The sequence below is a fragment of the Equus asinus genome, chromosome 22, assembly GCF_041296235.1.
Source record: "Equus asinus isolate D_3611 breed Donkey chromosome 22, EquAss-T2T_v2, whole genome shotgun sequence".
NCBI classification, from domain to species: domain Eukaryota; kingdom Metazoa; phylum Chordata; class Mammalia; order Perissodactyla; family Equidae; genus Equus; species Equus asinus.
Window position 1 is genome coordinate 27407026 of NC_091811.1, and position 13584 is coordinate 27420609.

A 13584-nucleotide genomic window follows, 5' to 3' on the forward strand; every position below is an offset into this window, starting at 1 on the left:
TAATGGATTTGGCAAAATCGCAGAAATAGATTTATATATCTACCACTCCCTCCTCCTCTACCCAATTCCCCCGTTTGTATACAAGCCTAGTGTGATTGAAGCTAACAGAATACAGCTATAACTCTCCAGTTAGGTAGACACAGCCTGGAAAATTAGGTCACAAGGTTGCCACGGGGACTCCAATCATCTGTCTGGCAAGTTTGTATGACTTCCTCCTCCCTGTGATCCTGCTAAACACTGCCTAAGAGGCAAGATAAGGGAAGATTTAGCAGGGCTTTCTATAATAGCTACAAAAATATTTGGCCCAGATGACTAAGAATGTGGGAAAACTCGGACACTCTTATCCTTCTCCAGTCAACATAGGAATCAATGGCTTCATAAACATTTATTCAGAAGCTTCTTTGTGCACAGAATTTTTTGTTTTAAAGTTCAGTGCCAATCATGGCCCAACCCATACATGCTGACTTACAATTTAAAGATAATTCTTGATCCTGTTACCAAACAAGCTCTTTGCAATGCAAATAAAGAAGTTTTTTGAAATAGATCGTTATGAATCTTTCATTCATAGCAGTTAACTAGAAACACATGAGCCAAACACATTGTGGGTCATTTCAGTGGTGTGCAATTTGAGAGGTATGTTAGAAAGCGCTTGGTTCCACTAAAGGAGGAGGAGTCCACGTTCTTCTTTCTTGTAAGTAAAACGCAAAGGCAATGTTGCTTCATATGGCAGTCTTAAAGTCACCCATATTCCAAATTCAGGATAAGAGATATTTCCCCATCTCTAAAGATTAACACTTTACAACCAGCCTGAAGTCTTCAGCATGACTTCATTTTATGAATAAGGGCTTCTTCATTCCAACAAAAAAATAAAGTGTCTATAAAAATAACACAAACCGTATTTGTCTGATCTGATCTTAAATTGACCTTAATAGTTGAAAATCTTTCAAAGGGAGTACTGGTATATTATTATTTTTCCCAAAGATGCTCATAAATAACAAATATTCCTTGTGGAATTATTATAAAATCATATATAATTTGGAAATGGACTTATTTTATAAATCCATAATAGTAGTACACATAGAAAAATATAATACAAAATGTGAATATCTTCACTCCCTTAGAAATTGAAGAGAAGGAAGAAAAGAGGGAGGAAAGGAAGGAGGAACAAAGGAAGAGTGAGGCCAGAAGGGTTATTCTTTATTTTCTACATTTTTGACCATTTATCTAGAATCTTATGTTTCTTTTAATCTGGGTTTCTGACATTGTGCACTCAGTAAGGACAGCAACCTTGTCTGCCTTGTTAATCACAGTATCTTCATTTTTAGTAATATGTCTAGAACTTAATAGGCATTTATTTAATTTTTTTTATTGACAGATAAATTTCACTAAATGAAACAAAATTATTTTCTATTAAATAAAGCTGTGCACATCCAGGGCTGTTAGATCAAGAAATTAGATTGGGTTGAATTAAGCTAATGGGCCTGCTAATGGTTTAGCCAAATCCCTAATCTTGCATAACTCTCTCACACACACACATCACAAGAAGGATCACTGGAGGAAGCTGAAATGCATCAAACAAGACCTGTCACCACTTCAACAAACAAAACTCACCCTCACATACAAATGACGATTCAATATGGACTTTATGATATTCAATATAATATTCAATTGTGTACCTAGTCCTCTTCTACAATTTTTCTTTTAAAAGAAATTTTACCCCAGTATTATCCTTCCCAGTGATTGCTATAGTTGACAGCAGTAATAAAAACTTAGTAATTAGAGAGGGGGGATAAGAAGCTGAAATGACCCCAGCTATAAGCTTTCACAAGTTCTTTCAGGAAAAAAACATACATTCTTAGCTGAATTAGTTGCTTTTGCCTTAAAAATCAAGCCATATTCTCAAATCAACCCCTTGCAAAAATCTACAGACTCCTATACTCCTTTGGAAGAGAGAAAAACCCAGCAGGCTTGGACCAGCTACCTCATCTGAAAAGCTTCCCCCCAAATTCACATCTGCTCTCTCAGGAACATGGAAGTACACCAGCCTCCACGGACAGCAAGCATTGCTTATACCTAATATCTAAAAAGTCCAATTCATATCCACATTAGCCTAATAAAGTCAATGTTAGCTAGAAAGATCTGGCTGTTAAATCTCGCAAGAATAGGAATTTCCATGTTCGGAATCCAAAGCCTTTTGTTTTGTGCTTATTTATCAAATAAATATTTAATATACACTTCTATCAAATAATGCATTGTTCTTTACAGTATACATAATCAAACTTTCCCATATGTAGCTCATAAATAGCAAGCACAGTGGTGATAAAAATGGTTTACAGTTTCTTGAGAAATTTTAGCGTTTCTACTTTTGTTACTGCCAAACTATTTCTATCAGATTGTACTACCACTAGTTTTCCCAATCATTTTACCACTTTATCCATTAGTTTGGAATCTTTCAGGTGGATCATATAAATGCCTCTGAAAACCACAAATATAACACAAAACATAATTGGTAGCCACTGGGTTAAATTATCCCCTATTCTCAGGTCTTCCATTCTATAGTACAGCGATAGCTCACAAAATAAATCACACCTCGAATATTCCATTAACTGCCTGGTGGAGAGAGAAAATGAAAATTACTATAGGAAAGAGATACAGGATAAGGGGAAGAGGCTTTGGAGGTAAAATGAAGAGACTTTTATTCCTGTTTGAAGACCCTCTAGAAGACCATAGAGTATTCTATATAAAATTATTTTTTACACTATATGACTTCACTTGACATATATTTGAATTCAAATTCTAAAATTCCCTACAGTGTTAAGTGGCTAACAAAATGTAAAAAATAGTCCGTAATATATATTCTAATATACAAAGAAAACCATGGTGGATCTTTTCTAGTTAGTACAAAAGCTGAATGGTGTTAAAATGCATTCCAGTTAAAGCTAGTCACTGTTTATGTATTTACTCTGGACAAGATTTCATTATCTTCATAATGAGACTTCACTACTTCCAAAATGATTTACTTACGACCCAAAGTAGAATAAGGTGATGAGGGTTTCAATCACTCCCTTGTTTCAAACTCTCTGGCAGCCTAAACTTAACCTTCACCATCATGACCACCATGAATGTCTCTTTTATTCAGATTTCACTCTCCGTGACTGAGATCTCACCAGGCAGTGAGAAAGAGTCAGAACAGTAACTGGAAAGATAGCAAAGTTATGAAAGATACATTTTTCAACTAAAGTCATCTGAGGACTGAAACAAGCCGTCAGACACTGGGGCTAGAAGATGGCATAAAGATGGGAGGAGGGAAGCAGGATGGAGAAGGGGTGTCGAGGGAAAACCCACATGGTCATTTACCTGCTTCAACATTTTTGTAAGGCTGTTTTCTTCATGAGACCACGGCAAGTAGCAAGTCTTAAAGTAGAAAACTGTGAAATACGGCAAAGGGCATGGATGTTACAGTAAATGGTGCTAAAACTTTTTGTTTCAATATGGATAAGAAACATCAAAAATTAAAACAACATAAAAAGAAAAGATGATATTTTAAACAATTTACTCTGTAATTCTACAGAGATAGCAAATATACTAATAGACAAAAAATATACAACTGATTATTCCTAAATTTAAATGAAGTTATAACTATTTTATATTATTCTTTATACATTTTGTTCAGGCTTGAGTATCACACATTATTCATTTAAAAATGGAAGAGATAAGACTTCAAGGAAATCTGTGAATTCATGCACATTAAAATCTTTAGAGGGCTATTTTCCTCAATAATAAAAACACCCTCTTTGATAAACATTCTTCAGGCATACATATTAATTCCACACCTTTACATGCACGAGTATCACGTGAATAATGCTACAAGATTTGGCCCAATGACTAGATGTTTATCACAGAAAGAATTCCATTACTTTTAAATTATTCAGAATCTCACAAGGCCCCACAAAAAAGCTAAATAAAGAACTACTAACAAAATCAACGTTCTCTCTTGACTAAAAGGATCCTGAGATGTAAAAAAAATATAACTCTAGTGTGTGGTATTCAAAATAAACAGACTTTACATCAGAAGTTCTGATAATGTAGATAAGCACACTAAAATAATAAAGACAATTTGACCTAAAGATATGGTTTCTAAATCAATATTTCTAGATTAGAGAGTAACACTTTTAAATAGCAATATACAGTTGATCATAAAATAAAGTTTTGAAAACACACTGAAAAGAGAAAAGGGAGATTAGTGACACACACATAAGAAGATAAGCAAGCTTATATGGGGAAAAATAATCTACATAGCTAAAATCATGTTCCATTTGCTTCCATATATGAAAGTTCAATGTATCTTCCCCCTCTATCATCACAGGTATATCTTTCTTCAAATATAAAAGTCAACATACTGAAAACCATCGTATGTTCATGTCTAAAGTTATTAACTTCAAATGTCAAAATTATTGTAGAAAATTAAACAAATTGTATTCAATGTCTTTTCAAAAGTGACAAATTTCATGCATACTTTTCTCTACGGATTTGTCTTGCCACAACACTTTTTTAAATATTTTATTTTCTAATGAAAAATATTAGACACAATTATAATATTATAAAACATTAATATTAGAATCAGAATTTTAAAAGAGTGTTTAATGATCACAAATGTATTTCAGACACTGGAAATATTCTATAGTTGCATTAAACTAATACATATGTCAATAATATACATGTATTTCTAGAACAAGGAATAATATTCTAATGGTGATACAGATGTAACATTCTTATGGTGCTAATAGAAGATTTTCCAAATAAAATGAAATTCATATCAATAGCCTTCAATAAAAGACTTTAAAATTATGTTTTCCTCTTTCTTTAAACATAAACCTCTTTTCCTTCTATTGATCTTCATTTCTATTTTTTCTTTCCTTTTTTCTTCTCCCCTTATGTTAAACACATAATTTTTCAACTGTAGAACTCTGACCTCTTATCAAGCCCGATTCATTCACTTAACAAATTATTTTAGCACATTCCTAAGTATTATGTTTCAGGTTCTATTCAGAAACTGTTCATGGTTCTTAGAATTCTGGATTGGCTCAAAGAGGACTAGATTGCACCTTTGTAGGATATTACATTCTTATGTTGCTATGCTACTAAATATAAGAATGGTTTCAGACAGGACCTCTTGATTTCACCCAAAAACACACAAGTCCTCCTTCTTAATAAAATCATTTGAGTATCACAGGACTGAAAGAGAACCCAGGAATTTATCTACTACATAAGGGACTATACTTAGAAAGTCATATGATTAGAAAAGGAGATTCATACAATTCTTAAAAATAAAATTCTTTATTCTCTCCTACTACAATGTAATGAATGCTCTATTGTTACTTACAAAAATGAAACATAACTGGTTATTCAGTTCTTTCTAATAACCATGCAGGCTCTGGATGTCAGAATGTGCAGAATTTCCCAACTCCCATCATACCTATCCATTCTGCACATGTTAAATGTCTTCATTTTTCTGCCTGGAATGTCCTAGAGTCCTACCTCGTACTCTTATTCTTGGCCTCAAAACTTCATCCTATAAAAGTCAAATGTCACATCCCCCAGTAAAGACTTTCCTGACTCCCTCAGCCACAGTGAGTCTCTCTCTTCCATGTATTGGGATATAAATACTTATATACATATTGTTTCACTTAACCTACCCCCCAACAACTGTGTCAAGTAAGTACTATTACCATTTCCACTTCTTAGATAAGAAAACTACAGCAGATAAGGTCTCTCTGATTTCAAAGTCCATTGCTTGTCTGTTTAACACATGCTCCCTTTAGTTTCCACACTCGACTGAAATGATTACCTGGCTGCCTCCATTCTCTGGGTTCCCTAATGACAAAAGGCAGAGATCCCGTCAGAGATTCATCTTTGTGTTCCCAGTGTCTGGCACAGAACAGATACTCAACAAATGCTCAATAAATATGAATGAATGAATAAATGAAATGTAATAATGCTCAAATTCCCCTGTGAGGAAAAACTCATTCCCTTCTAAACATACTTCTATCAAATGTATGATAGGAAGTGCTAACTTCATTCAACACATTTAATGAGTGTGCATCATACGTGATGAGCTGTGCTGAAAGATAATTGAGACTCAGTTCTCTGCCCTCAAGAAACTTATAATTCAGCGGGGGAAAAGGATAAACAACTAGCTAATGTCACCATGACTTGTTTTATTTTTCCTAATCCCCCACAATTTCCTCTCTTTAAAGGAACTTCATTCTTTGTAAACATGTTCCAACACCTAATACCTCTGGGTCAGTAGGATGTAGATCAGTCAACAGAAAAAAAAGTTAAAAGAATCTCCATGGATCTCAAAAACACAATCTTTTGAGCCATTCTCACTTAGCTCAGTAGTCATTTAAGTAGGGTACAGTGTGAAAGAAAGGATAAAATCAAGGATGCCTTGACACTACCCTTGCATTTTTTTTTCATAAGATTCAGCATAGCCAAGTGTAAAGAACATGGATTTTGGAGTCAGAAAGTACAAGGTTCCCATTCCAATTCTGTCCCTTTCTCCTCATGTGGACCATAGGACAAGTCACTTTCTGTTTCTGAGCCCAACTCCTACCTGTAGCATGGAAATAAGGACACCTGCCTTAAAGAGCTCTTGTAAGAGTTAAAAGAGAGAATATGGATATCTGCCACACCAAAGGTTCTAGTTTTATCATGTCAGATCTCTCCAGAGGCTTCTTGAGCATTGGTTCTATTGGTTCTAACTGCAGTATAACAACATAAATACTCTTGCCCCCAATGTCAATGACACAAAGTGTTTACCAAAAGAAAGGTGCTTGAAAAAGCCCACGTGTGGCAAGAGGAATGGCATGTGATAAGATTCAACACTAGATAGTGAGGAAGTCTCAAGTTTCTAGATAGTGCATACATCGCCTGCCTCTTCTCAGCATACACCCTGAAAATCCTTTATTTCAGACTCTTTGTGAAAAATAAAACCTTATTAATTATTTCCTATGGTTAGATCTAAAAGAACTCACAGATATTATTCTGTATTAACAATTCCATTTTGCACAAAGAAGAATCTCTGAGTTAGTGAGGAAGAGAGAAATAAATTATGTACCATGTCCAGGAACCAATCTCAGCACACAGTCTATTGGATATTACATTTTAGTTTCCAAGTCATTTCTCAACTGTTTATTTTGAGCAATTTTGCAGAACTTGTAAAAAAATCAAATAAAAACACTTTCCTTTCAATACTAAACCTAATTCATAATCTACTTGACTGAAAAATCACATTTACTTGGTACTGTTACAACTGGAAGTCCATAGGGAAAAAAGTAAAGCTAGACATGCACCTCACACCTTTCAAAAAAATTACTCAAAATGGATCATAGACCCAAATGTAAAATGAAAAACTATAAAATTTCTAGGGGAAAAAAAATCAAGATAAAATCTAGGAAGCCTTGAGTTTAGTAATGCATTTTTAACATGATACCAAAAGCCTAGCCATAAAATTGTTAAGTTGGCCTTTATTAAAATTAAAAACATTTGCTGAGAAGACACTGTTAAGAGAAGAAAAAGACAAGCCAGACTGGAAGAGAATATTGGCAAAACACATATGTGACAAAGTGCTTGTACCAAAAGAGATATAAAGACTCATAAAACTCAACAATAAGAAAACAGACAAGCCTATTAAAAAATGGGTAAGAGTTCAGAACAAATATCTTACCATAGAAAATACACAGATGGAAAATAGCATATGAAAAGATGCTTAACATCAAATGTCATTAGTGAATGGCAAATTAAAACGAGATATTACTATACACCTATTAAAATGGATAAAATCCAAAACACTGACAATATCAAAGGCTGACAAGGATGAGGAGCAGCAGGAGCTTGCATTCATTGCTGGTGGGAATGCAAAATGATACAGCCATTCTGGAAAACAGTTTGGCACTATCTTATAAAGCTAACCAGAATCTTACCATACGATCCAGTAATAACGTTCCTATGTATTTAGACAAATGATTTGAAAACTTGTCTACAGAAAAACTTGCCCATGAATATTTATAGCAGCTTTATTCATAGCTGCCAAAAACTAGAAGCAACCAAGACATCCTCCATTGATGAACAGATACACAAACTCTGATAGATCATACAATACAATATTATTAAGTGATTAAAAAAAACACAAGACACTAATGAACTTTAAATGCATAATCCTAAGCGAAAGAAGCACCTCTGACAAGGTTACATGATTCCAATTACATGATGTCCGGAAAAGGCAAAACTATAGAGAAAATTAAAAAATCAGTGGTTGCCAGGTTAAAGGAGTGCTAGGTGAAGCACAGAGGATTCCTAATGTGTTGAAATTATTCTGTATACTTTGATACAGTAATGATGGATACATGAAAGTACACATTTGTCAAAGGCCATAGAACTTCAGAGGACAAAGAGTGAACCTTAATGTATGCAAATTTTTAAAAAATCATTTAGAAGGTCAGGGGATCCCAGGATGGAATGCAGATTGTGACAAAAGGATCTAACTGTATTATAGTGTGCAACAACCTCACTAAAGAGGATAGGAGGAAAAGAAGTGGAATCTGCAAGACTAAAAACAAAAGGAACTGCACATAAGCACTGTATTCTAGTTGATAAAGTTGTTTCCCACTCTCTGTAAAGAGAGTACAGGTTAACAACTTCAATACTACTATACATATATAATGGAACTGAACAACTAAGTAAAGGGATGGACGATGGCAGAAGCCAGGTTCCTTCTCACTGTTGGAATGAGTTTACAGATAAGCAAGGGGAAGAGGCCAGAATGATTATAGCAGGTAATGGATTAGGTTGAGTAAGAGACACCCATATGAACTCATATTTAGCTTAATACAGGTACACATGGTTACATAGAGAAATAGATATAGCTAAGTGTATACAGGTGTACAAGTGTATAAGTACCCATGAGTTTGTATACACACACATACTTCCTGCTCTGTTAGATGAGAGGGCCTAGAAGCAACGACACCCCAGTAGCAACAAGAACATCTAGCACGCAGATCTTGGCTTCTAATACCACTTCCAAAGAAAACTAACTGCATTCTTTCTGGTTGATCCAAGGACTGGGGCAGGAAATGGAAACATACAAGATGAGCCTGGAGTATCTTTTAATGCTAGAAAGTAAGGAAGTGATTTTTTTTAAAAACTCACATTGTTGGAGATATGTCAAAGGGACACAGGAGCCAAATGAAAGAGCTTCCAATGGCCAAAGCTGAAACAATTTGAGCAACAAAATAGTGTTGGATTATAACTCAAAGTATAAAACGTATACCCATGAATCCAGACCAATACAAGTAAACGACTGAGTAAATAAATAAATGGGAGAAGAGACAAATCTGCCGTGAAAAGAATTCCAAATAATTTATATAGATACTCCGCCCCCAAGGAGGAGGAGCATAAGTCCCCACTCGGTAAGCATGGGCTGTGCACCGTGACACTCTTCTAAGGGTACAGCACGGAAAGAAAGAAAAGAGTAACTTTTCAGTGCAGAAACCTAACAAGCACTACCTCAGCCAGGTGATCAAGATCCCCACCAAGTGATAAATCAAGCTGATAGGACGTACCCTTTATATGATGTGATAAAAATCCTACTTTACCTCTGTGACCTTCCTCCCAAAAACTCGAGACCCCACTCTGATCATGAGAAAAACATTAGACTAATTCCAACAGAGGAGCATTCTACAGAATACCTGACCAGTACTCCTCAAAACTGTGAAGTGATCAAAAACAAGGAAAGTCTGACAAATCATCACAGCCAAGAGGAGCCTAAGAAGTCATGACAACTAAGTGTAATGTGGTGTTCTAGATAGTAGGATCCTGAAACAGAAAAAGGACATTAGATAAAACTTCAGAAATCTAAATAAAGTATGAACTGCAGTTAATAATAATGTACCAATACTGCTTCATTAATTGTAACAAATAACCAAAATAAGATGTTAATAAGAGGGGAAACTGGGTATGGGAGTATATGAGAAGTCAACGAACTATCTTTACACTTTTTCTGTAAATCTAAAACTGATGTAAAAAATAAACTATATTTTTTGTAAATCCCATTTAAGAATGTATCTAGAAAACACCGAAGAGATAGTAGGGAAGCACTGACGAACTTCACACTACCCCTGCATATATTCAACTTAAAATGTTTGCAACTATTCTGTTACAGAATTTTTCTTAAGAAAATATTTTCAATCACTAACAGCTGCAAACAATTTCATGCAGTAATTCCCAGCAGGGATGTACTATAACTGGAGAACTTTAACCAAAATTCCACTTTTTCCCCTTACATACCACTGCAAATGTCTGAAAGTTTGCAACCTATCATTAACTTATATTGTTTTGTAATGATCCAAATAACGACCAACTATGTTTGACACAACTCAGAAAAGCTCACGTAAATTTTACATAAATCAAATCGGTGCTAAAATATTCATCCAAGAAAACCTCAAGCATCTAAAGAGAGAACTTAAGAAAAACTATCATCTTTTATTCTGCATATTACGTTCTCTTACACAAACCACGGCTCAAGTGAGCTGCTGCAGAATTAAAATAGATAAATGAAGAAAACAGGAGAGTCAGGAGAAGAAGAGTAAAAAGTAGTGGGCGAAAATGTGCGTACTGTAGTGTAAGAAATGGAGAGGACTAGAATTTGAAATGTATCAAATAAAAACAGTGAAAGCAAAGAGTGGCAAGCCTACAACATAGCATAAAAAAAGAAAAACACCGATATCTGAAAAGTGTCAGCATACATACAAAATTGAAAGCAGGAAAAGCTAAAAATAAACACAAAATGAAATCTTTACATTAGATTAGAAAGAAGCAAAGTGTTCAAAAGGAGACACTAGATTCTTGGTAGGGAACAAACGAGAATACATCACCCGAAACACAACTTAAAGTATGCCCCCACTATTAATAAAAGGCTGAAAATTACAATATAATCTTATTCAATGGCTTTAGAAAGTGGGAGGAAAAAAGATTACAAGAGTATGTACCAAACATTGTGCACAGTGTTTATCTCAGCATAGTGGAATTAAAAGCAAGTTCTCTTTCCTTTTCTTTTGTTTCTGCTATGAAGTTAATAAGTTGTGGAATTTTTAAGTCTTAATCTACGAATTCAGTACTAAAGGCATTCTATAAAATGTTATCACATTTGTGATACATCCTACTTTACACTTTTCGTGGCAAGTCTATGAAGTGCATTTTATTTCAAATTGCAAATAAAAGTGTGAACCTATGACCAAAAATTTTCCATACCAGCAACTTAAGAACTATAGCAATATGTCCAGAAACCTCCAAATCCAAATAGAAAACCTATACTGGGTGAGAAAGGACGACACTGACTCGAATTTCAGTGACCACATGATCTAAATTACTAGCGCACACTTTCCAAACCCAAGCCGCTGTAGAAGAATGGTATCCTTCCAATGGAAATAAATTAGAAGCAATACACAACACAGTTACTTTGTTGTTATATGTACATACATATAAAGAAGGCTTCCGGGAATCCTAATTCTCCTCTCTCTCAAAAAGAACAAAGCCAAGATCAAACTATTCACATGCACCTGAAACCAAGTTTTATCTGAACTCTTAAGACATTAGCTGCTCCCGTTAGTATCTGAGTCAAGAACTGAAACCTTTTAAAGAAAAGCAGTAATACATTTCCTTGAAATATACTTTGTAAAGGAGGATTCCAATTCCTAATGCTCTACCGCTCTAGATGTCTGTGAATTTCGGATCCTAATACTACAGCGTCTTACCCACAAAGATTCCAGCAGTTCTGGGGATACTAGGGGGAAAGAAGGATTTGAGAAACAATGCAAAGGAAGAGAACAATCCGTGCAAAGATTCTGCATCCAGGTAGTCCTTGAAAGGAAAGCAAAAACAGTGAGCACAGGAGGAGCGAGCAGGGTCTACAGAGGCGGAGAAATCCACTCAAAAGGCGTTAACCGACAAGGATACCAGAAGGACCGTCTTCCCAGAGGTAAAAGGGTGAGAATAAAGTGGAGGAAGCTAAGAAAGCAAAGTCAACAGGAATTATGATTGACAACTATTCAAAAACAATGAGCTATCTCAATTCGAGGGGGTATATGTTGGCGGGACTTTGTCCCAAAGTGTCAGTTTGAAAAGAGCCCCCCATTTAGGGGTGGGGAGAGTGGCTCGCGAAGCCCCAAGTCTAACACAAACGAGAATACTCGTTCTGCAGCCGCCCCACGAACCAGACAGGCGCAGGTGTATCTGCGGCAGCTCAGGTTACCAGGAAATGTTCCGGGGACACTGTGGATCTTCTGTGCCCAGCCCTCCCGGGGCCCGGGGGCGGGCGCGGGGCGGCCGGGGGTCAGCAGCGGCCGCAGAGCACCAGGACGCGGCGCCCGGACGCGCTCCGGCGGCAGCGCCCTCGCACACCTGGCTCCCAACACCAGTTGAAAGCAGTCAAAGTGATGAAAGCAGCCGCGGCGCCTGGCACGGCTCCATCCCAGCACACAAAGGCGGATTTTCCAAGCGAGGGCGAGTTCCAGGCGCCGGACCCCGGCGGGCGCCTTTCGCCGAGGGGCTCTTACCTCGGATCCGCCCTCGGGGCCGCGGCTTTCCCCGGAGGCGCCTCGAGCCCAGACTAGGCAGGCGGCGGGAGGAAAAAGCCCCCGACCTGGACCGCGCCCTCCGATCGTCCGCGAGGCGCCCAGCCGCCGTCTGCGCGGAGCTGGAAAGCAGCGATGTCCCGGGCGAGCAGAGCGCCGGCCCCGCGCCGGGCGAGCCCGCCTCGCCCGCCGCCGCCTCTGAAGTCTGGAGCTGCCCGCCCGCTCGCCCGCTCCCCGCCAGCGCCAGCCGCGCGCCGCGCATGCCCAGGACCCCTGCGAGGAGCGAGCGAGCGAGCGCGCGCCGCGCGGCCGGGAGCCGACTCCGCTCTCCGGGTCTTGCCGGCAGCCGAGGCGCGGAGTAACTGGTCGACCCCAGCGCTGGAGGCCAGCCCGCCGGCGGGGTGGGCTGGGCGGGAGAGGCCCGGAGGAGAGGAGGCGGGGCGCGCTCCCTGTTATCCCGGCTGAGATCAAAGTCGGACCAAGGTTCCCAGCCAACGACGGGTTTCCAGAAGTGCCCTAGCAGGACCGACTAGCAGCTAGGAGACGCGAGAAGGGGCTCGAGCTTGCGGAGAGTTCGCCCCTGGGCGAGGGTTGATGCCCGGGGCGGAGGGAGCGCTCAGTTCCAGCGCCCCGCGTGCCGGTGCACAGCTCGTGGCCGCTATTCTGACAACACTAAGGCTGCTGTACCCAAGGACCGGCCAGCCTCCGTCTTCTCTCTCGGGCCCTCCCACCTATTTTCACCCCTTTTGCTTTCCTCTTTTTTGTCTCAATTTATGCCGTAAACTGTTGGCACCCGAGGGCTTCCATTCGGTCCCGGGGTCTCCAAACTGCGGGTCCTTAGCTCCAGCTAGCAAGCCGAGACCCGCTTCGCACGCCCGCCTTGGACCCCATTTTTCATGTAGCTGTTGCCAAGAGCCTCATGTGGTTTGAAAGAGTGCAGGCTTCTTCACTT

General features: G+C 38.5%; 1 protein-coding gene across 9 annotated transcripts in view; it reads right to left on the bottom strand.

Moving 5' to 3' along the window:
• Positions 1-13306, bottom strand: part of EPS8 (EGFR pathway substrate 8, signaling adaptor) — a 171334-nt gene extending 158028 nt beyond the window's left edge. The window contains exon 1 of one of the 9 annotated variants that reach the window (XM_044775173.2): positions 12615-13306. The gene's annotated coding sequence lies outside the window, so the exon portion shown is untranslated. Of the gene's footprint in view, positions 1-12459; positions 12541-12614 lie in introns of those variants that run through there. The other 8 variants (XM_070495099.1, XM_044775176.2, XM_070495101.1 and 5 more) reach the window with 8 other exon arrangements.
• Between the last annotated feature and the right edge of the window lie 278 nt (positions 13307-13584).